Source organism: Podarcis raffonei, chromosome 5 (genome assembly GCF_027172205.1).
Source record: "Podarcis raffonei isolate rPodRaf1 chromosome 5, rPodRaf1.pri, whole genome shotgun sequence".
Lineage (NCBI taxonomy): Eukaryota > Metazoa > Chordata > Lepidosauria > Squamata > Lacertidae > Podarcis > Podarcis raffonei.
The window spans coordinates 55,060,036-55,083,710 of record NC_070606.1 but is presented as its reverse complement, the minus strand read 5'-3'; the positions used below and the strand labels follow the sequence as shown (position 1 = coordinate 55,083,710).

General features: G+C 40.3%; 1 protein-coding gene across 6 annotated transcripts in view; it reads right to left on the bottom strand.

Moving 5' to 3' along the window:
- Positions 1 to 23,675, bottom strand: part of SORCS1 (sortilin related VPS10 domain containing receptor 1) — a 362,307-nt gene that overhangs the window by 247,157 nt on the left and 91,475 nt on the right. The window lies entirely within an intron of this gene.

The following is a 23,675-nucleotide window of genomic DNA, read 5'->3' as shown; positions in this document are numbered from 1 at the left end:
AAAATGCAACAAAGATAAAGGAGTGGAGTGCCCTTGAGTAACTGGACAACCCCAGAGTTAGAGGGGAAGGCATACCTTACAAAATATATCTATGTATGATTGGGAGAGGACAACAGAAGCAAGCTCATCAGTATAAATAGTTTTATCTACACTTCCCTAAACTTCATAAATTTAATTAATGATATCATAAGTCACCTGGAAGACAGTGGGGCTTATTTCTGATAAACTTGATGGGCATGTACTATTAGTTAAAGTGGGCCTTCTCAAACCTGGTGCTGCCAGGGTTTACTTGAGATGGCTGAAAATTACTAAGGTCCGCCAGTCACAGAATGGTATTGCAGCTGCAGAACCAGTCACAAAATGAAGGCAGAGACTGACATAATCAGCTGGAAATTACTGGTGCCACTTTCAAGTGATAGCTGATCTCTCTATGGCATTTGCGAAATGATTTGCCACAGCATTTTCCCAGAGGCAAGGTGTTTCATAGCTTAGCTTCCCTCAAGATAAGTACAGACATTTGCTCTGGCAGTATTGTGATACTGCTTCCCCATTTCTCTCAATACTACATTTCCACTAGATCATCATTGTACGGCCCCCAATGAAGGTTGTGTGGTGTCTCATGGACTGGGAAAACATGGATCTCTGCCTTGAAAGCACAGAGCAAAAGGGAAGTGTGGATTAGTCCTAAGAAGGGGAATCCTTCTTAGTCCTAAGAAGGTGGTTTAAAACAATTGGGGAGGTCTGGCTAGATTAGGAAGGGGAAATACTGAGGATTTAAAAAATAATAATAACAAGGAGAAAAAGTAGAGATGGGTACAACAGAGAAGCCAGCACCTGAAAGCTAACACAACAAAGCTGCAGCATCCTTCTCACTGTACCCAAACCTTCCTTTAAACCACAACTTCCCTCCTCTCTGTTGTCTCCCCCTCCTCACTTTATTCACGTCACTGTTATTGTTTAAAACCACCACCTTTCTTGTCTCCGTGTCATTCCACCCTTGCTTTACTCAGACCTGACTCTTCCATTCCTCAGATGCTTCAAAGGCAATAGAGGGTGTGTGCAAACTTGCCTAGGGACGCGGGTGGCGCTGTGGGTTAAACCACAGAGCCTAGGACTTGCCGATCGGAAGGTTGGCGGTTCGAATCCCCGCGGCGGGATGAGCTCCCGTTGCTCGGCCCTTGCTCCTGCCAACCTAGCAGTTTGAAAGCATGCCAGTGCAAGTAGATAAATAGGTACCACTCCGGCGGGAAGGTAAACGGCGTTTCTGTGAGCTGCTCTGGTTCGCCAGAAGTGGTTTAGTCATGCTAGCTGTACGCCGGCTCCCTCGGCCAATAAAGTGAGATGAGTGCCACAACCCCAGAGTCGGTCACAATTGGACCTAATGGTCAGGGGTCCCTTTACCTTTACTTTACAAACTTGCCTATTTTGCAGAGGTAAAATCTGCATGCATAGCTTTGCACATTTTTTTCCTATGGCCCACCCATCACTGGCATGTGGTCCTCAGGAGGTTACCAAAAAAGAAAGAGATTCCCTTCACCTGTTTCACACAGATTCTTTCCCGTACAAGTCTTTATGTCTTGTTAACTACAATAGCTTTATGAAAGAAAGATATTATATCACATTATAATATAATGAATATATTATATTGTTGGAAAAATCTATTAACATTTATGGAACGTCACCAGCAATTTACAGAGGTCATAATTAAATCTGACAAGCTACTGTCCTTAAACTTTGACAAATGAACTGACTAAACAGGGTCTTGGCAGCATAAATGAGCTCCTGCCAGTTGCTTATGGGTAAAGTTCAAAGCCCAACAATCTTATACTGTCTCATAAGACATGACCTTGTGTGGGACAGATGCCAAAAAGGAGGGCTGGAATGTAAGCCCATTCATTTCCACTTAAACAATGCCTTCCAATCTGCCCACTCATTCCTGAGGAACTGTTCCCAAAGAACAGTTTTTTCCTTTTAAAAAACACACACATACATGAATGCACCATATTTCTCACCTTCAATTTTGTTAAAGTGCTAAGTCAACAAACTCTAGCTAATTAGTTCTATTTATTCCATGACTGCTAATCAATTACTGCCAAAAATTTCTAATGGCTTTTACTTCCCTCATCCTCAACCTTAAAAAAAGTCATGCCACCCATAATCCATCAGGTTTTCAAGTTCTCCTACAGAGGGGGGGAAAGGGGGAAAGAGAGCAAGCTTGGCTTGAGTGTATAATAAAGTTCTCCACTTACTTGCATTCGCACACCTACTCAGCCTCAGTGAAAATAACCCTCTGCCAGCTGCCTGAAAATAAGCTCAGAGGCATCTGGAGACCAATTGTAATGCAAAGGTCATATTTTCCAAGCTGTTTATAGATTGTAATTTGTAAGGGTGTAATGTCACAGGTTGTCAATAATTCAAGGTGGAAAATTACAAGTCGTAATAGGCTATCAATTCTTCATTCTTCCCCACTTAAGTCTTTATCCCCAAAGAGTGGTTAAATTGCATTTCATTTGAGTTTATTCCTTGAACTTGGATTCCAAAGTTTCATTTGTTTATGGTAAAGACATTTAGGGTGGTAAAATGTAACTAATGCCTTAACAAGTCCTTAGGGAATGTAACCAATAAAAAGTGCATGTTTCAGAGTACAGATATGAATTCCTGCTAAAGGTCTATTCCCGCTGGGCTCCTATATTCCATGCAGCCTGTTGGTAGTGCTGCCGGCATTAAAAAAAATGATATTCTTTTTTCTCAGAGGCTGAACAAAGGCTGAGATGAAAAGCTCTATGTGCAAGAGACTATTTCAAGCCACTACTTTAAGATTTATCTATTTGGATATAATCCTGTCACTAGTTAATCATGGAAAAGTCCCAGTGAAATCAATAGAAGCTGTTTACATGTAACAAATGACAGAATTACACTTTATGTGTAATGAGGTGCCTAGTATGTGACCAAAAATGGAATTCCCTTCCCCCCTTGGGAAATCTAATTAGTACCTGGTTGAAACGCTTTATTACTTCTAGTTCTGCAAGTTTCAGGAAAGCAGATCTCTATTTTTGAAATCAGCAAATTCACACTGATAAAAAAGGCTGCGTCCCTTCCCTCTATCCATCCCCCAGTCCAAGGTTGGTTAATCTGAATAATTCACATCTAGCACACAGTCCTTTTGTCTTGGATACATCTGTGTCCGATTGTATAAATGTCGGTGCCAGTAAATAAACAATACGATGGAAAACAGAAGAATGGCTGCACAAGTATCATGGCATTGACTCGGTAACCAAATTCCGCCTTGATGTAATATTGACAAAGCAGTTTGGATAGGCAGCTAGTTCTGCCACACCAGCATCAACCAGCATTGTGAAATGTGGTGTAGTCACGCTATGGAAAGTACAATGTAGAATCTGGCAAACAATTCAATGCATTGCTATGGGGGTTACTTATTTCAAGGTTTTAGTGGAAGCATTTATGTGCTTATACCAAAATGGACTTGCTCTAAGGTAAGTGGAGTAACCCACTCTACTCATCAATGAGCATCATAGCAGAAACATGTTCCTAAGAAATAAGAATTTTTTGTCTGAAGCAGTAGTATCTTTCCTTTCTCATGTATGTTGAACACAAAGGGGAAGGGACACATTTACTTTTCAAGAGAAATATATCTGGTGTGCTAGAGATTGCATTATCAACACCAAACATCTAGGAAGCTTTCATCCAATGATATAGAGACCGAGGAGGAATTTCATAATAGAAGCAATCATTCCTACCTCTTAATGGAGCCAATTTAGTGTCTGCTAAAACTGTCAACCTTCAATTGAGATGTTAGCCCTGTGTGCTTCAAGATGCTGAAAGTAACAATGCCGTTATAATGAAATAAACCCTAAAATCAAAACATTTTCAATGAATTTCCCCAAAGATGAAGAATGTCAGTTTAAAGTATCAAAACTTGCCAATAAGTCTCCCATGTGAATATATTTCTGAGGTGTCTATATTCAAAGAGGCAAAAGCAGAGGTGTAGAAAGGATAGAGTGGGGGATGCACCATAAACAGGTGCCAAATAGAGAATTTATCAAGTTAGTAAATTGTCCATTCTGCACCAGTCAAGAGTTTGGTTCTCTTTTCTGCTATAGAAGTAGCCTACATTCATTTCAATTTCATCTTGCATTTGGGCTAGGAATGGATAAATATGTCAGTTTCTCTCTTCTTCTTTTTAAGTTACTCATTGCATTACTAAGTTCTGTTCTCTACATTTCTGCATCAGTTTGGATTTTTTCAAAAAAGAAGTAAAATAAAATAATAGGGTGAATTTCTCCTAATATACACATTTTTATGCAGTTGCCCCCAAATGCACATTTTTTGCAAGCAGTTTAGTCTAACATGATGCATATTTGCATGTTATTTTGTCTCCCATATGCATTTTAAGGAGCACTTCCCCCTAATATACACATTTTTGTAGACATTGTTTGTTTGGAAACCTGTCTTTCAAAACCAGGAGAAGTGTTAATTTCAAAGTATGTTTGTGTGTCAGTTCACATATTGTTTCAGAAAGTGTTAATTGGAGAGTTTCACATTAAAATGCTGACCAAATTGAATTTTCCCCATGTCCCTACTTTTGACATATATCTTTCGGGAAACTTCCATCAACCAGCATTATCAAAGAATATCCTGAGAATCCAAGAACTTCACAATGACAAAGACCAGTCATCACCAATTTGACATGTTCAGAAGGCGAGTTGACTGGTTATGTGTGTGGAGTTTGAGGCATATGATTAAGCAAAAGGTTTCCTTTTGCACCCACACACCTTGAACTCAACCCAACATAATCAGGGCAAAACTTCTGAAAGAGGGTTGAGCATTGCCCACATAAGCGTGAGCTGAGTTTTAAGCAGATCATGTGGTAAAGAAGTCACAAAGATACTTCATAACCTGCTGAATACTGCACAGATCCACTCAACCCATGCTCGGCATGCCAACCTATTCACATATTTTCACATAGTAAACGAAAAATGGCTTCCAAGTACCTTCAAAGAACTACATTGCTGCAACCAGCACAATTTCAGCATCCAGCAACTCCCATGGCTACAACAACTGGGGAAATGTGCCACAATCCCAGAAAGCATTGCAATAAAATAAAATAAAATAAAATAAAAACTGATCTTCATGCTCTCACACCAGAGCACAGATCCCCAAATTTAATTGGGGCAGTTGAGGGGTATGCAATCTTATGAGTTACTAAATCCATACCAGGAAGTGGTGTGAGCAGGCCCTATGTGTGTGTATTAAATTTCTGCTTAAATGCTGGTAATCGTATTAATGATTTATCAATTTTGGCACCCCCGGACACACGTACAAGGCTCCAGTCCTATTCAAGCTGCTGTTTATATTTCCATAATTCATTACAAGCCTTCTTTCTTTTTATGAAAGAAAACATAGGAGGTGGTATCTAAACTGAAGAGTGCAGCAACAATCTCCAGCATCTTGTTTTTAAGAGATTCACAAAAAACAGCTAGCAGCTAGCAGTATGTAATGGACTAATTTAGCCATGTTTGATGCACTAAGGCTGGGTTGCCAGATGTCTCTTATTCTAAAGCAGTGGTGGCCAAACTTGGCCCTCCAGCTGTTTTGGGACTACAATTCCCATCATCCCTGTCCACTGGTCCTGTTAGCTAGGGATGATGGGAGTTGTAGTCCCAAAACAGCTGGAGGGCCAAGTTTGGCCATCACTGTTCTAAAGGGTTGTCACCTTTTTCTTCCTATCATATTCCCTACAAAACATTACAGCTTCTCGTGGTGGGAGGGGGGGTGGGGAATTGCTAGATTTCATCTGACAACCATAAATGAGGGTATATAACACAGAGAGACCAGTGTGAAACAACTGCATGCAAATCCCATGCAATTTTACACTGAACAGTAACATGAGCCCCATTTGAAGAGCATCATCTATTTTCCCTTGGCACACTTCTCAGCCACAAATTGCTTAACTGAAACAGAGGGGCAAGTCAAAGCATATTATAAAGCAATGCACAATATTTCAAATCTTATTAACTGCATCTGATAGTGCCAACCAAGATTCTAATGCCTGATGGGCCACAGATCTGTGCTGGCTTTTGCTTATACCCTGCAGGCTTTTTTCAGAATTTGCCGAGACAAGAAAGTTGTTCTATCGGATTGGTGACCTTTGAATGAAGATTAAGTTAGTATTTGTCCTCTAAAATTCCCATTTGCACTTTTCTTTTTTTTTCCCCTTCCTCAAAGACCAGGTAAATATTCAGCCATGTTTATCCAAGTCCTTTTAAACTCCTGCAAAAAGAACTAAGATGCTAAACAAGTACAAACATGGAATAAGGGGGTCGTAGCATCCTTAGCAGCAGTAATGATGCCATTCCACAATCAAAACATGAGCCCACAGCTCAGCGCTGCTCTCAGGAAAGTTCAGATCTTCAAGCCTCTTTGCTTCTCTGAGTACCAGCAGTTATAGGATTACATTTGTGGTGCAATGGAAGGGTTAACATCACTGCAACTGTGTTCATTTATAATGGAACAGAGGCCTTTTGAATTATTTCTCAGGGAAACCTGCTGCCTTGTCACCAGTTCAGTGAGCCATGTACTAGACTAATTTGACTTACACTTATGGTCAGCTATTTGTCAAAGAGCAGGTATGGAATGTAGTTTTATATTCCATTCCCTTTGACTTACGGCTAACTTTTGACATGTCTGCCTCCAGGGAAACATATACCTATTTTCCCTACCTTCCCTGATGCTTGTTCAGCACCTGTTCCTAGGGAGAGAGTAATTGTGAGTCATTTATGTGTGTTGTGTTGAGTTGTATATATCTGTTCTCCTAAGCAAAACAGAAAGAAAAAATAAATTCCTCTTAATTTTCTGAAAGGCTAACATCCTTCTTGGTTCTCTCTCTACCATGGCCCTCAGCAACACATACTTTTTCTCCTTGTAGACCTTTCACACTGTGAGGGCCATAATCTATTTCTAGGATGATCATCCTAAAGACCAGTTGGACATTTCCACAAAATGAGTTTCACCATCTACTTCACAGTCCAAACCATTTGTCACAATCCAGAGAATGATCAGCATCCCTAAATTCCACTATATTCATTGCAAATGATGAATCTCATTATACCATTAAGTCTGTCAAGTCTCAGAACTATGAAAATTTAGAGTATTTTAAATAAAATTTTCAAGGCCAAAGTGGAGATTTTTTTTAAAAAAAATCCATATAAAATAAGTTTATTTGTAAGATACTAAATTTTAAGATATCTGAAAAACTGGAAAAGCAAGAAACTACCTGGCAAAAGGTCACCCAGCAAAATTAAGATTGAGTAAAAATTTGAAGTACAAGTCCAGCACTCTGTGTACTAAATTATAATGGTTCGTGCTAAACCAACTATTTTTCATATTATCAGTGATAATTTTTCTTTGAAGAAAAAAACCTCAAAATTAAGACTTTTTATCATGTTTTTCATATAAGTTAATGGTAAACCAAAAGAAAAAGAAAACCCATCTGGTTATATGAGAGTGACAATTGCTAATATGAAGGATCAGAAATGAAATGTTCACAGTTACAGCATATGGCAGAAAGAAGGAAAGAAAGTCAGTACATATTGAGTTCTGATACTGTAAAAACTCTGTCAAGGTGAAATATAGAATTTAAGTGCCAAAAGGCAGACTCACTCTGCTTATCTTAAAAATTTGCTTGTGGCAAAGTTGTTCCATATTCTTCTCAACCTAAGTTTCAGTTCAGCAATGATGTCCAAAATGAAATTTAACATTCCCTGTGTAGGCTGATGTGAACAAAATACCTGTCTTTCCTTGCAACAACCCAAAAATAAAATTCAGCTCAGCATGATATCAGGTTGATAAACTTCTGGAAGGATTATGCTACATAAATGACAACTGAAGATTAAGTTGACTGATGTGTTGTTAAGCCAATAAATGGATCCACTGAAAATGCTCTTCAAGCAATCCAGTTCTGAGAACAGAGCAGCCTAGAATTTTTACAGACAATTAAAGCATTTCTGATGGGGGAAAATAATAGCTTGCATTATACAGTCTCCAGTCAGAGAACAAGCCCTGTGGCTTTAATAGCAAGCTTTGGAAGAAAACATGTTATTTAATGTTACTTCCCTGGTGAAACACCATGCAAAGTTTCAAACAAACTTAAGAGTAATGTTGTGCCATGAAATGAAGCAGAACAGTTTTCTGGAAGATCTAGATGGAAAGAAAGCAACTCTCTCTCTTCTTTGTTAGCTATCTTGGTAAGAAGAGACATGAAGTCAAGTGCACAGCACCCCACATTTCCACCACTGCTTTTCCCAGATATATATATATGTGTGTGTGCAAAACAATGTGCTCATATCAAACTAGCAAATGACAAAGGATGGAGTGAAAAGCCATATATTAGATAGATTGCTTTTTTTGAGGAGCACTTCATGTTATTCTTCTTGATCAATGGGAACAGTGCTTGAAAAAATGAAAAACAATTACCATATTTTCCGCTCCATAAGACGCACCTGACCATAAGATGCACCTAGTTTTTAGAGGAGGGAAACAAGAAAAAAAATATTCTGAATGAAACAGTGGATGTATTATTTTTGTGGTTCATGCTATGGCCTCAGACATGTGATCTGATTGTAAATTTGGGGTGACCCAATGCAAAAATCCTGAGGATCCATGTAGGCTGAAAGAACAATTTTCGCTTTGCCAGTGCTGGATTGATGAGGCTGTGGTGAAGATGGTGGCTGGAGCTTTTCCCTTTTATGGAGATGGTTTACATGTACAACTAAGGCAGACTATGAGTTAGTGTGAATGCATGAGTGTGGGATTTTCTGGAAAGGTGTTTGTGGTTGCTGCAGTGCTCCCTACATCCTCCCCCTGCTGTAGCACTGTGATCTAAGCCATGGTTTGGCTTAGCATATCATCTGAACATGGGCTCATGGGTTGTCTTCTCCAGATAAACCATGGACTGTAAACTCAGGAGCAAACCCTGTTTACAACTCATGGTTTGCCTGGAGTGAGACAACCCACAAGCCCAGGTTTGTATAAGATGCTGAGCCAGACCATGGGTTAGGTCACAACAGTGCAGCAACAGCAGGACCAGAGGCAGTGAAAAGTGGCTGCAATCTCTGCTGTTGGAGCCCACACACTCGCTTAGTTTGGCTTAGAGTTACATGTGAATTGGCTCATTGTCAGTGTTTGTATTTGTTTACACAGCAGCATCAGTGCACAGGGACCTTTACAGAAATATATATATATATACACTTATAAAGTCATCTGCCCAGCTGAAGGAACTCATATTTGGCAAGCATTCAGCAGTCTAGTTTGCTTGCTCACTTTTTCTTCTCAGAGCAGTTCATATCTAGGTTATCATCTTCAGATATAGCATGACAGGCTAATGGGTAGGATTTTTAAAAGGAGGTGTTTGTATCTCAAGGCAGATTACTATGGAAGCAGTGATACAGAATAATCTGTGAATTTACCACTGTTTCATACTGATGCTGTTTTCTTTCTGACTTCAGTGTAGACTGCATAATAAGAGAGTTAAGCTTTCTGTTTAGCAAGCATACAAATCAGAGTGTTTCTTTATGTGAAGAAATACAATTCTAGTTATTTACGCTAATAATGATATTGGTACTCCCATTTTCTTCACAGTTGCCTATGTATAGATGCAAACTTAGAAATTATTCTAAGATATCAAAAGTCTCTCCTATGTACAGTAGAGCATGCGGTTACCCTATTCCCCACCTCTGCTCTAAGGTATGGGTGATACAATGAACAACAATATTAATTTGTATTTGTATTTAAAGGACACCCTCTTTGAATGCCCTGCGCGCGCGCACACACACACACACACACACTTCCAATATAGCAGACAAGCACTAACCTGAGAGTGAAGCAAGACACTACTTTAACTAGTTAGCACCATTCTGACTTCCCTAAGCACAATTGTGTAGACATGACATAACCAAGCCTGAGCAAGTATTCACAATGCTTACGCTGAAGTGGCTGGACCAAGTCTATACATGCTACATTGTTGTAATGTGTAAAACAAAAGGAAATATAGAAAACAGAAGGGGGTGACTGGCAATAATATTGCTAAGATTACATTTTATAATGGTTTAACACCAGGCCACCAACTGCTAGTCCAAACAGAGAGGAATTCCACTGCTGTTGGATAATGACAAAAGTATTGGGCTTTGACAACTCTTCAAATAGTTTCCCAGAGCTTTGGAGCGCCCACTGAAAGCATATCTCTCACTGTTTCAAACACGTTGCTTGGTTTTGTGAAGAGAGTTATTCTTTTGTCCCTGGTGGTTCCAATGTGAAGCAAAGGATAGGCAGGAATATTCTAGTTGCATTTGTTCACACTACAAAGTTATATGAGTTTCATACCACTTTCACGAGTTCCCACTGTGAAACTTTGAATTGTGCTGAAACAGTGTCAGGTGGCAGAAGAAACACCCCCCATGGCGGGTTGCCAGGAATGGATAAGACAAGGAAAAGTCCTTGCCATCTGCTTTTTATTCAATATTTACAGAGAGAGGCTTGGGATGCAGCCTCTTGGAATAATGGTGCTGTCCCAAGTGACTCTCCACACCCTTTTTCTCCCACTTCCTCATTCATCATCTCTTCTGTGGGTGGCACTGAGGGTCCTTTGCTTCTGAGCCTTCTGCTCTACTACTTTCAAGGCTTCCTGCGTTCTGGGAGAGGAGGGGGGTCTTGAATGCTTTATAAAGACACTGTGTCCATCAGCTGTTGCCCTCCTGGTTCTTCCTCTTCCTCCTCCTCTCCACTATTTCCCAGCTTTTCCCTTCATCTGCCTTTGAGCTGTGACCTCCCTCAAACCCCTGTTGTAATACTGAACTGTCTTCTTCTCTGGAAGGGTTACGCTGGGGAGGCAGTCTCCACTATTCCTCCTCTGCCCAGACCCTGACAAAAGGCTTGAAAACCAAACTGGATGAACTGGAATCCCTGGTATAAAGGCAACCCTGTCAGGCCCTTGATGGTAACAGCAACAGCAACCTTGTCAGGCCCTTGATGGGACTGTTAAAACCATATATGCACAGATGTGTTTTAATGGGAATAATCATAGAGGAACTATGATTCAACCTGAAAAACCACAGGGAGTTTATCACTGGGAAGCTTCAGCCATAATCAGTGCTATTTTTCTAGAAAAAGAGGTGCTGGAACTCACCTCCCTTGTTCTCTTATAATGGCCATGGTACCCACCTGAGTGGTGACAGAACTGAGTTCCGGTGATTTCCAGTTTAAAAAAACTCCCTGGCCATAATCAAAGACCCAGGAAGAAAAAGATTTCCTTAAGAGAAGAGAAGGGAACATAATGCCAGTGGTCATGGAAATGCTCACCTTTGCACTATGAACAGCTCTTAAGTCCTACCAGTAAGTGTACTGTGGAACTCTGACCTGTTTATACAGCTGTACGTTTGTGTAGTTGTTTCCAGTTTTGAAACACCTGGGCATTGTCCACTGATAAAAGTCAGAATGGAAAAGTGACATGCACAGACTTAGAAGAAGTACAAAGAACTTAACAGTTCCTCTGTGTAAAGTCTGTGTCTGAGAATGACTTAAAACATAAAAAGATCTAGGAGGGGGGAAAGGAGTACAGGAAACATTTTGTGCTGATGAATAATTCAATTTGATTTACTTGTAAAAATGAAAGAGAATAGCATCTTGTTGTTTTTTTGCAATGCATATAAAATTCCTTGGATTTGAAAGTAGCTCATACTGTTTATTTTTGTTCTAAGTCAATCTACCAAATAAAAGTTATTCTATGAACAGCACTTTTAAAAAGAGAGAGAGAGATCTAGTTTTACCTGTTGCATTCGGTGATTATCAGACAAAGTGACACAAAATATTTCGCCTAATTGCAAATTGAACCTTTGGTTGTTCTTCCTTGTTTACTGTATGGGTAAGCAAATCAAAATGAAAAAGAAGGAATGCTTCCACAATCCTGTCAAGCTCCATGAAACATTGCCTGTTTGCAACTTCAGCAAGAACGACCAATAAGCCCCCACTATTCCCCCAACCGAAAAAAAAAGAAAAATCCAGGATATATGAGTACTTGGTGCACTGAAGGAATACAATGCAGAGATAGGCATGACAGAGCACTACTTTGCCAAAGTAATTAGTGCTGTGTATCTGGAAGATGTATATTACCAGTCGTGGATCTGTGATTACTTTTAGGTAGACTAATGAAAGCTGTGTGCTTATCCATATTCCAATTCATTTCCATTCTCTCCTACCCCACCTTATCAGCTCTAGGATTAACATCAGTAATAGGGCCATATGCATATTTACACACTGTAATTAAGTGGTGGGACAGGAAGGAAAGAAGCTTCTTAAGAATATTTATTGAAGCCTAGAAATTCTTTTCTTCACAATCTAAATTTATTCTATGGTTATTTTTTTAAAAAATAAAGTCCATACCAAGATTAGAGTACTATTTATTCCCAGGAGTCCTCGGAAAACCAAACAAGCTACCTCTGGTTTATACTCTCAGAGCCACCAGTAGACTATAAAAAATGCTTGAGTGCCCATGTTTGTCATATTTGCACAAGAAATTTGGAGAGTACTCCAAACTTCTACGATTTCTGCCTCTTTCACATCCCTAAGATGTTAGGTGTGTATGGAATATACTTGAATCAAAGAACATAGGATTGTAGCCCTGAAGCTTTCATCAATGAGTCTATCAAAGATCAGCTTATGCAGTCATAGGAACAAAAGACATAAGATGAGCCTATTGGCTCAGGCCAATGACCTATCTATTCCAGTATGCTGTTCTCACAATGGCCGACCAGATGCCTCTAGGAAGCCTGCAAACTGGACATGAGCACAAAGACCAGAATACCACAAGCACTCTTCTAAATGCCTATCAGATAGCTCCAGATGGCTCAAGGAACTTTGACAATCTAGAGAGTCAGCAAACCCTGTCTCCCAGGGCTTTCCAGAAGAATGCTACTGGACCAAAAACATAGCACCTAGAGTCCTGCTTTACTTGTGGGAGTACCTAATGCTCCAAAAGGCAACCCTAGGTTGTATGTTGGAAAACCCTAAAAGGAGCCGTTCATTTAGAAAACATTCATTTTGTTTGGATCACTCCTTCAGCAACGTGTTCAGCAAATGGTCACAGACAGGCTTGATTGTACTTGCTCATATAGTCTCCTGAAGAAATGGCTAATTCTCAGACTCTCTGTGCTGGAGAAGGGGGAGAACGTTTCCACATTTTTGCTTCAACTTCTCAATGTACTTCTCCTGTGGAAAAAACCCCTTTTTATAGATATCATACTCTCAACTTCATTTAGGAGTAATTTAGAAGGGTTGGTAGAACATCTGTTTTCTGTAGCTGAGTGGTAGAACATCTGTTTTCATGCAGAAGGTCCCAGCTTTAATCCCTGGGCTCTCCAGATAGGACTGGAATATGCTGGTGCCTCAAATCCTGGAGAGCTGTTGTTAGTGTAGACAATACCGTCCTAAATGGACAATTGTTTGATTCAATTTAAGGCAGCTTCCCATGTTTCTGTGTACAGAACCCCAGAACAGTGACTTCTTTTCATTTAAATTTGGCAGAGTTTAAGATATTATTACTGTAAAATAGCTTAGTGCTGATTGCACAAATAATCAAGTTTATGTTTTGTATTGTATTAAATCCTTTCCTACCCGTTAAGGTCTGTTGGCATTAAATATTTCACGACTTATTTATTGAATTGATTTATAATACAACAAGCCCTGAAGCATCTAGTGCAAAGTGGAGGCAGACTGAGCTTCATTCTGATTCCAGTCACTGCAGCATATTTACCCTTCTCATTACCACTTTTCCACCTGCAATCACAAAGGGAACTTTGCAAAAGAGGGCAGCAGTAGATTGCAGGTGGGAGAATGGTAGTTTGCCTACACAAAGAAAGTCCAATGTAAACAAGCAGAATGAATATAGTCTTGTTATTGCCATTTCTGTTCACATGGATATGCTAGTAATTGTATCATGGGGGTGGGGAGGCATGGGCGGGGGGGGGGGGGGAGAAGCACAACACTATCTTTTTCCAGAGCAGAGTTTTACTGAATGTGAGATGCACAGCATAGCTTACTCTGGTAAGGCAAAACTGAATTTTAAAATATATATTTTTTCAACCTCTAGGAAAAAAATGTTAGTGGTTTTCATGGCTAAGAAAAATCAATCAGGACTAAATATTTTTGAGTCTGGATTTAATGTCTAATCCTGGAAATTTTAAATTATTGCCAAAACAAGCTGGTGTAAGGAAGTATGTGTGTGTATATACATTCCCCCAAAACAGAATACTTAGATTCATTATTATATACATTGTATTGGTTTAAATAGCATACAACTTCAACAAAATAAAATTGAAAAGATATAATAGCTTAAGCCCACAGGGTAATGAAGATTATCTTAGACAGATTCATTAATTTTTCTGCTCCCACTCTCCAGAATTATAGCACAACATTATAATTCTAGAACACGAGGCACTTCCAATTAGAGAGAGAGAGAGAGAGTTTGTATAACTTGGGGGACATTGTGCATACCATTTTTTTATTTTTTATTTACCAGGGGGCACACTTCAGCCACACACATAAATGCCAGACAGAATGGAATAAAATTTCCCATAGTGCAGACCCCTGTTGCTGGAGAGTGTGTGTAAATATTCCAAACACTCCAGGGTGATTTCTAGGGTGGCAACTTGTGCATTGCCAAGGGTGTATGAAGGAACAGATTTGCATAAAATGTGCATAGGCCAATATGTATGCAAATAATTGCTATAATTTAGATAGAAATGCAGCATATCTCATCATGGGAGGGAAAACTATGACCAGGTGATCTGTGAGCCTCCTCAGTCTGCCTTCTGTCTAGGTGACAACTGTTCAAGTGAAACTTCAGGGCACCTGCTCTCCCTTCTTTTGAGTCTTTCTTTTTAACAAGACTTGGTTGGACAGCCCTTCAAGCACAACACTCCTTCAAACAGAGGACTGTCCTCTCATAGCTTTGTAAAGTAGGACACATGACCACCCTAGGGATTACATGAGCTTTACTCACCCTATGGGCACTCTACCAGAAGAAGCACACAACCTTGCATACTTCCATCTCTCTAGAACATCCACACCACAATACTTCCCATATCAGGGAAGCTGTCCCCATGCCACTAGGTAATATGTGAGTCAGTTAAAAGTGTTGTTTCATTTAAAAAAGGCTCCAGGGCTGATTTAAAGCAGCTGGTTGTTGCAGTCAGTAAAAATGTCACATCCTCTAGTCCTTATCCAGCCACTACAGGAAGATACTTTTTTTTTAAGTGTGTGATGAGATCCTCAGACCAGGTAGAACAGGGTCATCCTAAGCTCACAGTGGCCAACCAGATGCCTGTGGGAAGCTGCCAAACAGTATTCAAGCACAAAAGCACTCTCCCCACCTGTGTTTTACAGCAACTGGTATTCACAAGTATTACTGCCTCCAACCAGGGAGGCAAAGCATAGCCATCAATGACTGGTAGCTACTGATAGCCTTATCCTCCATGAATCTTTCCAATCCTCTTCTAAAGGCATCCAAGTTGGTGGCCATTACTACCTCCTGTGGGAGCAAGTTCCCTAGTTTAACTATGGACAGTGTAGAGGTGGCTTTAGGGTAGCATGACCGGTTCCTTGAGAGGTCGGGAGGGTGGCAACACGAAAACGGGCCTTCTCTACAGTGGCTCCCCATCTGTGGAATGCTCTCTCCGGGGAAGTTTGCCTGGCGCCTTCATTATACACCTTTAAGTGCCAGGTAAAAAAACGTTCCTTTTTAACCAGGCCTTTGGTTGATTGGGTTATTGCTTTTATTTTTAATACTGTGATCCTTTTATGTGAACCACCCTGAGACCTCTGGGTATAGGGTGGTATATAAAGTCAATTAATAATAATAATAATATTCAGCCACATTGTGCTGCAGGGGGCACAGCAACAATTATGTAGAATGGAGTGCGAGAGGCAGGGGGCACAGAATTTTAGCATCGCACAGAGCGCTGTTGAAATATGAGAGCCCAAAGTCCACCACTGCACTGTGGGAAAAGTACTTTCTTCTATCCGTGCTGAATCTTCTAACATTCAGCACCATTGGATGTCCATCTTGAGAATTCTGTTCCACTTTAAGGAACGGAGGTGTGGAATTCATACATGTCACATGTCTGTTTACATTCCAGCACGGTATGCTGGGAACTTCCGTTTGTGTATAGCTTTTGCTTTAGCCATTCTCTCTGAGACAACATGAGAGAGAGATGACACGTTACTTTGTTCTGATTTATGTATAATAAATCTGTAGTTATAGTATGACTTCACAAGCCTCACACCTATTCTGTGTGTGCAGTTCTATCTGCTAATAGCGTGCCCTGTCTTTTGAAGTCCTGGTCGCTGATTTACGTCGGAGCACTGGCCAATGGAAGGAGATGGCCCAGCTGGGGCTTCCAGCTGGCCTCCCTGCCCTCTGCATGTCAACAGTCCATGAGTTCCAGTGTTATGAGAGAGGGAGAACAACTTTTCTCTATCTGCTTTCTCCATGACATGCATAATTTTATAAACTACTAAGCAGTCCCAAATGCTATAGCCTTTCCACACAGGGGAGCTGTGCTATCCCCTTAATAGGTTTGGTTATAGGTGAGATCAGACTCAGTCATTTCTGTATTCATTTAAGATGTGCATACAGTAGGAGATGGGATGCTTGAGCAATTCAGTCTTCAGAAATTCTAATGCAAACCAACCTGATGTGCATTTTCCCTAATGCCATGATGATGCAGTTAACAGCTCAAAAATGTGTGGATATATGTATCATGGGATATACTTGTGAGCTTTGAAAGAAAATGAGTTCAAAAGTATGTGCTGAAATAAATATTTGATTTTTTGTGTGAAGATTTTTAAAAATAAAAATAAATCACGGAGGAATGCAGAAACAGGATGAGGTAGACTTCTTGGTGAGAGGAGACAGACTGATTCATCTATCCCCAGCACAATCCCATGTCACGAAGCAAGACTACACTTCTTCTATTTGCTAATGTATTATCTTTGCCCTATTAGGCACTTTAATATGTCTCCAAAGGCTGAAATGATTAAATAAAATACTGCTTTTTAGGCAATGGTAACTGAAATGAAACACAAATGAGAATAATGCTTCTGTTACTTAGAGCAACAAAAGCAGCCAGCTTAAATAGGCTGCTGATTCTTCTGACTTTGCTAATGCAGGTTTTAATGCTATTTGATATGCCCTGCTCCCACCTCACCACAATTATAATAATAATAAAAAGATGGAACAAGAGACTCATCATCAAAGAAGTTCGGTCGGGGTCGGATTCTGATTTCAATTGTGAAAGTGCAACTACTGAAGACATTTGAATGCAAAGATGTATATAATTCAAATATATAAAAGGATGTCACATAGAGGAGGGAGAAAGGTTGTTTTCTGCTGCTCCAGAGAAGCGGACACGGAGCAATGGATCCAAACTGCAGGAAAGAAGATTCCACCTAAACATTAGGAAGAACTTCCTGACAGTAAGAGCTGTTCGACAGTGGAATTTGCTGCCAAGGAGTGTGGTGGAGTCTCCTTCTTTGGAGGTCTTTAAGCAGAGGCTTGACAACCATATGTCAGGAGTGCTCTGATGGTGTTTCCTGCTTGGCAGGGGGTTGGACTCGATGGCCCTTGTGGTCTCTTCCAACTCTATGATTCTATGATTCTATGTGATAGATTTCATTAGAGGCAGCTGAAAAGGGGGGGGGTAGACGCAGGAAGAGAGGAAGAGAAAACGGAGGGCATAATTCCCAAAATTGTTGGGGAAGTCAGCTGGTAGTACAGGCCAGGAAAGAATGGAAGTAGGAAAATGCAGACCATTTTCTAAGAACATAGAAACCTGCCTTATACCAAGTTAAACTATTAGTCTGTTGAGCTCCATATTACCTACACTGACTGACTGCAACTCTCTGGGCTTTTCGATGGGGTTCTTTTCTACGTCTTCTTGGAAAAGCAAGAGAATGAATCTGGGACCTTCTTCATACTAAGTTGCTGCTCCAGCACTGAGCTATGGCCCTTCCCCAAACATTTCATTTTCCCACTAGGAAAATAGAAAGATGCCTTATTCAGACGTCAGACCATTGTCCCTAGATGGGCAGTGGCTCTCCATGGTTTCAGGCAGAAAACCTGTCCCCATCCTACCTGAAGATGCCAGACATTGAACTCCACATGCAACACAAGTGCTCTAAGACTGTAAATATCTCATGTACCTTCAAATCCAACATTTTTCTCTCTCTCGCCTCTTACCAGTCAAAAACTATCTGGGTTTCACTTACAAAACGTATTCCCAGGAGCACCTTTGCATTGACTGGGATAATTTTTCCTCTGGGAAAATGTCAGAGGCCCCCCACACATTTCAGATCCCAATAACAAAGCCGACACTGAAGGAAACGGTCACTCTAATGATCCTTCAAGATTGTCATTATTAGAATCTCCATTATCAAGACTCTCGACCTTTACTTTCGCGTTTCCCAGATGAAAAACAGATAGCTGGATCAATAGTGCCAAATAAGAATGAGACAAGAAAGAGGAAAACCCACCAGTGGGTCTAGGTTTCATACCATAAGATATGAAATGTCAGTTCATATCAAAAAGCCTATAAGGGAGTTACCTGGGTCACTTCCTAAGGCTTCCCAGTATTCTGAACCATGAAACACTTCACATTCATGTAGTATTTTGCTTGAACGTGTGTGTGTGTGTGTGTGTGTGTGTGTGTGTGTGTGAAATGAAGAAGTGAATCTCCAAATGCCTGAAGGCTGTAGCCAATGATGGCTATCCCCTCCATCTCTCTCGCCCTGTTTCCCTCACTAAATTTCAGGAAGAATTTTAAAACGTCCCTGTTCACCTAGGCATTTAATTATATATATATATATAATTAAAAATATCTATGATAGATTGATTTGATGTATTGTTGCTACTTGGGGAAGAAGAATGGGATACAAATGTAAATATGTAAGTATATATAAGTATATCCACCATGTGCTCCTGATAAAAAATTATGTAGTACAACCCAGTACATATATTACTGGGTATCATTTTAAATGGATGGAATATCATTTTAACTGATTTTTATATTACTGTAACCTGCCATGAAACTTATGGTAAACAGTGGGTCAGAAATTCAATGAATGATTGTCACCACCACCACAGTCACTACCAAACTGGGGGTGCAAAAGGCTCTAAATTCCATATTTTGCCTAGTTTGTTCTCATTCCTAGCAAACATCTTGCTAGGGTGACCTCTCCACGAGAAACCTTGGAGGGTTGTTGTTATCACTTCTGTTAGGCAGCCCTGGGTGATCAACAGAGTGCTAAGTGTGATACTTGAAAGACAAATTCCTTGCCCAGAAGTCTTACAATCAGTACTGAGGGTTGTATCCAATGTTGTGTGCTTTTGTAACAGGACCTCCCCAGTGCTGGATCCAACCCTGAATCTATAAACCTCTCTTTCATTTTCTCTCTTTATGTTGCATTCCTTCTATTTTTTGACAGCCTGACAATCAGTTCCAAAAGTTTTTGTGACCATCTAGTGACTCTGTACCCACTCTCAGGAAGTTGCTGTCTTAATTGTCTGAGTACAAATAATTCTAATTTGCATGCATCCTAAATGCCATTCAACACTTTTAAAAGATTGTGTCCCTTTCCATTTATTTGCAAAAGCATCCTGGCTCATTCAATTTCAGCAGATAAATCTCCTACAAGATGTTGTGATCACCTGCTTTGACAGGAGTTGCATTTGTTCTAATGCCTTGAGATGCACACCTGTGTGAAGTCAACTAAAAGCTTAATCCAACCTTCAATTCAATGGGAAAGACATTAATTTTCATCAAGGGGTTTTCCACACATTGTGATGCCTCGACAGGCAAGTATGGCATTGTATATTACAGTTGTGATACCATCTGAAGGACACATCTGTATCATATTGCTCCTTGGGTCTCAGCTAACGTCTATCCATTTTTATTTTCCAAGATCCTTGACATCATTTCTATTTACATTGAATCAGAATTAATCGGCCAGACATTCATGGTGGCAAGAATAAAGTAATCCATGTAACTCAGCGTGGCAGCATGACATTATCGTTAGCTAAGTAATATTAGGTTTGCATGATTATCATCTCTAGGGAGCTCATGGTATGATAGGACTTCAGGTGCTGGAATCATAAACTATTATATCCATTCTTCAAGCATCTGCATGACATCTCTTCTCAAGGACAGCATCAGAAACTGGAACAGTGGCTCAGACCTGATGTATTAAACATGTACACCAAGGGCATTAGAGTTTTTACATTCAATATTCTCCTCTTTCCTCCAGGTTAACCCTTAGTTTAGCTTTTTTAATGGAATTGAGAATTAGTTTGTATATGGAAGTCCCAAATATTGTATCATTTAACAATATTCTCTCAGAATCTCTAGGCAAAAAATAAAATAAAAAATGTCCTGTTTATTTATTGACCTTTTTTGTTTGCTTTATGAGAGCTGCATCATATGTCTGTTAGCTAGATGGTTACCATAGGGTTCAAACACAAAAGCTTTGACTAGTCACTTCAGGTAGGAGGCTGTCAGACTCAGAGAACTATGCTGGGCTATAAATAGGAAATACAAACTTTGTCCTACATAAACATTGGGCTGTGCTTGAGAGTTTTTTGTTTAGGCAGAAGATTTATTCTTAGCCTTACTTAAGATCTATTCAGCTTGGGAAAGGATGGTGTAGAAAAAAGCAGTGTATATTCACAACAACATGGTCAGGTTCACAAAACGAGATCAATATTACTTTAAATGGGATGTAATTTTAAAGCTCATTATTTAAAATCTGGTTTTGGATAAGTGGGTGGATACTGAAATAAGGAAATCAGAACCCAACTTAGAAATCTGAGTCCTGGTGTGTATGATCGCCTTTGGGCAAAGGCTGCCTTTACTCATGAGCAGTATGAATGAAGCTTGCTCATGACAAATGAGCTACTCAGACCTTCTCACTGGATGGAAACTGAAATGTTACAAGCTACACACAAGCAACCTTGAGGTGGTTTGCAAAATTGCAAGTATTGCCTGAAGTGAGTAAGTAAGATGAGCAAGGAGCAGTCACCATGGATTCAAAGGGTGGGGGGAATGACTGTCATTATAAGGACAGCCTAGGGCACTGTCTTGAATGGTGCATCCCTGTTAAGTAAAATTGTTTAATGTATGTTGAAACGGAAAATAATTATAAAATGTATTTGTATAGAGTACTATGAAGCATGGCATGGAAATTTCCATTGAAGCTGAAGAAGAGCCTATGTAGTGCCTAACAGGTACATGGGAATGCATCTCTGAGGGCTCAGTCACCTGCAAAATATACCGTTACAGGCCCATGCATATGCTAATCTATAGGTATCCATCTTGGGTGGAGTGAGCCTTTGTTTTCCAACTACTGAAGAGAATAGACATGTTAATCTCTCTCCAGGAAAGCAGGTTCAGGTTAAATGGAGGTTGTCTGGGAGAGAGATTGAGCTTTGATTTTTAGCTTAGGACGCAAGATATCTAATATATGTATACCTATGCTGGGATCAATATAAGAAATTATGCGTCTAACTGAATGTAACCTTATTTATTTCAAGTTATTTGGAGTTAAAGTTCTGTAAGTAAAGCTTTTGAACCATATTTTTGGCCTGGATAATTTTTATTTCAAAGAAGAGTCAGTTTTTATTCATTCAACTGCATCCATATGAGCAACATTAATCACCTCAACAGTCCCTCCTTCTTTTCACATAATCAGCATTAGATGGAAAGGGGCAAGACTGTTCACTTGTTTAGTCAGGATTCAAAGGGGAGCAAGAGATTATGACTCCATGGACCTCAGCTGGACATTAGTTTTTCCTAGGCCTCTGTGTTTAGTTTGGATCAGGTTATGTTGCTTTCCACTTTGAGTTGATTCTGTATGACTTCTCAAAATGGTTTCCATTCACTTGAAGATGATTGGCTTTGATTTTCCTCATTCATTTGGGCTAGCAGGGAGAACGCTTTCATGACGAGTAGAGTAGTGACTGAGTCAGCAGGGTATGTGCCGCCTAAGATAATGATTTACGGAGGAAAGCAAGCAAAGCAAAGGCAGGGCATAAATCACTTGGCTTGTCTGGGAGAAACATGATACACAATTATAAAACAATTAACTCACCCTTCTCTCAACTCAGCAAGCCCTGAAGAAGGGTAAAATATCATAAAAGAAAGATTCAAAAGGGCACTTGGAAGAGCTGAGAAGTAGCAGTCAGCCAAGATGAGATACCTTTCAATCATATCATTCAGAAAAGCACAGCATTCATTTATATTCATACCTATTGCCATCTACAACCCACATGCAAATGTTTGTGGAATAACTGTTTCAATAAGTGAATTGTGTTCAAGCTTTATTGGTGTTAAGTTCAAGTGCCCAAGGATTAGTACAGTCATGTTTTCAATGGAAGAGCTTCACCTCACAACATGGAACGTTGCAACACACAGGGTAGAATTCAATGCTTCGCTAAAGAGATCATTCTGTCAGTGCAAGCATTTCTGCTTGCTGGCAAAATGATTTCCTCTTTCCTTACTCCCTACACTGTTCTGCAAGTTCCCCTGGCCTCCCAGAGTGGATTTTGGGGAGGAGCAGCAGGCATGCTGGGGGCAGAGGGTGGGAGAGAACCCTACTGTGCCAGCAGGAGTCCTTGCACTGGCTGCTGATACCAGTTCAACAGGTTTAGAAGGAAAATTTATAAATAAGGAACTATGGCCTTTGTAAAAGATAAAGCCATAACTCAAATTGAGATAGAACTGGTAGGTTTCTTTTTGGCTCACAGGACTCTTAGAACTGGAGGAATCCCAAAGGCAGGGCTGTCCTAAGCATATCCTGTGCTGTGGTGCAAAGATCCCTCCGGCACCCCATCCCCCATTTCCCAGACTTGTCAACCTTTTCCCAAGCCTCTGCAGGGATCGCTCTCCTCCCGCGGAGGCTTGGGAAGGAAACTGCAGGTCCGCCAGCCATATGGTTGACAGGGCGCAGCTGGCGGGTGTGCAGGAGGGAAAGGGGAGGCTGCCAGCAAAGCTGCACAGCTCCCCCACTCACTGGGGCGCCCCTGAGATGCTGGCGGCCTGGCGCAACACACCAGTAAACCCATGGGAAAGATGGCTCCGAGTCCTTGCACTGGCTGCTGATACCAGTTCTACAGCTATAGAAGAAAAATTTATAAATAAGGAACTATGGCCTTTGTAAAAGATAAAGCCATAGCTAGAATTGAGTTTGAACTGGTAGGTTTCTTTTTGGCTCACAGGACTCTTAGAACTGGAGGAATCGCAAAGGTCCTATTCCTCACCAATAGAAGTCCCTAAGAAAGATGATGAGGAATCTGTAGTGAGCAGCAGCCAGATTTCAGGTGCAAGTATTACAATCTGCTCTCCCAGGTGCTTTTCTGTAGCTGGTCAAGTCTCACATGCCTGGGTTGGGCTCAATATGGCTATCCCATGAGTTAACATGAAAACGAAGAAAAAATAAACTGCTACCTTCCATGATGTTTTAAAAACTTGGGAAGCAGAACATTAGAACATAAAAGGAACCCTGCCAAATCAGGCCAAAGGCACAGTTAGTTCTCACAGTGGCTGATTAGAAACCTA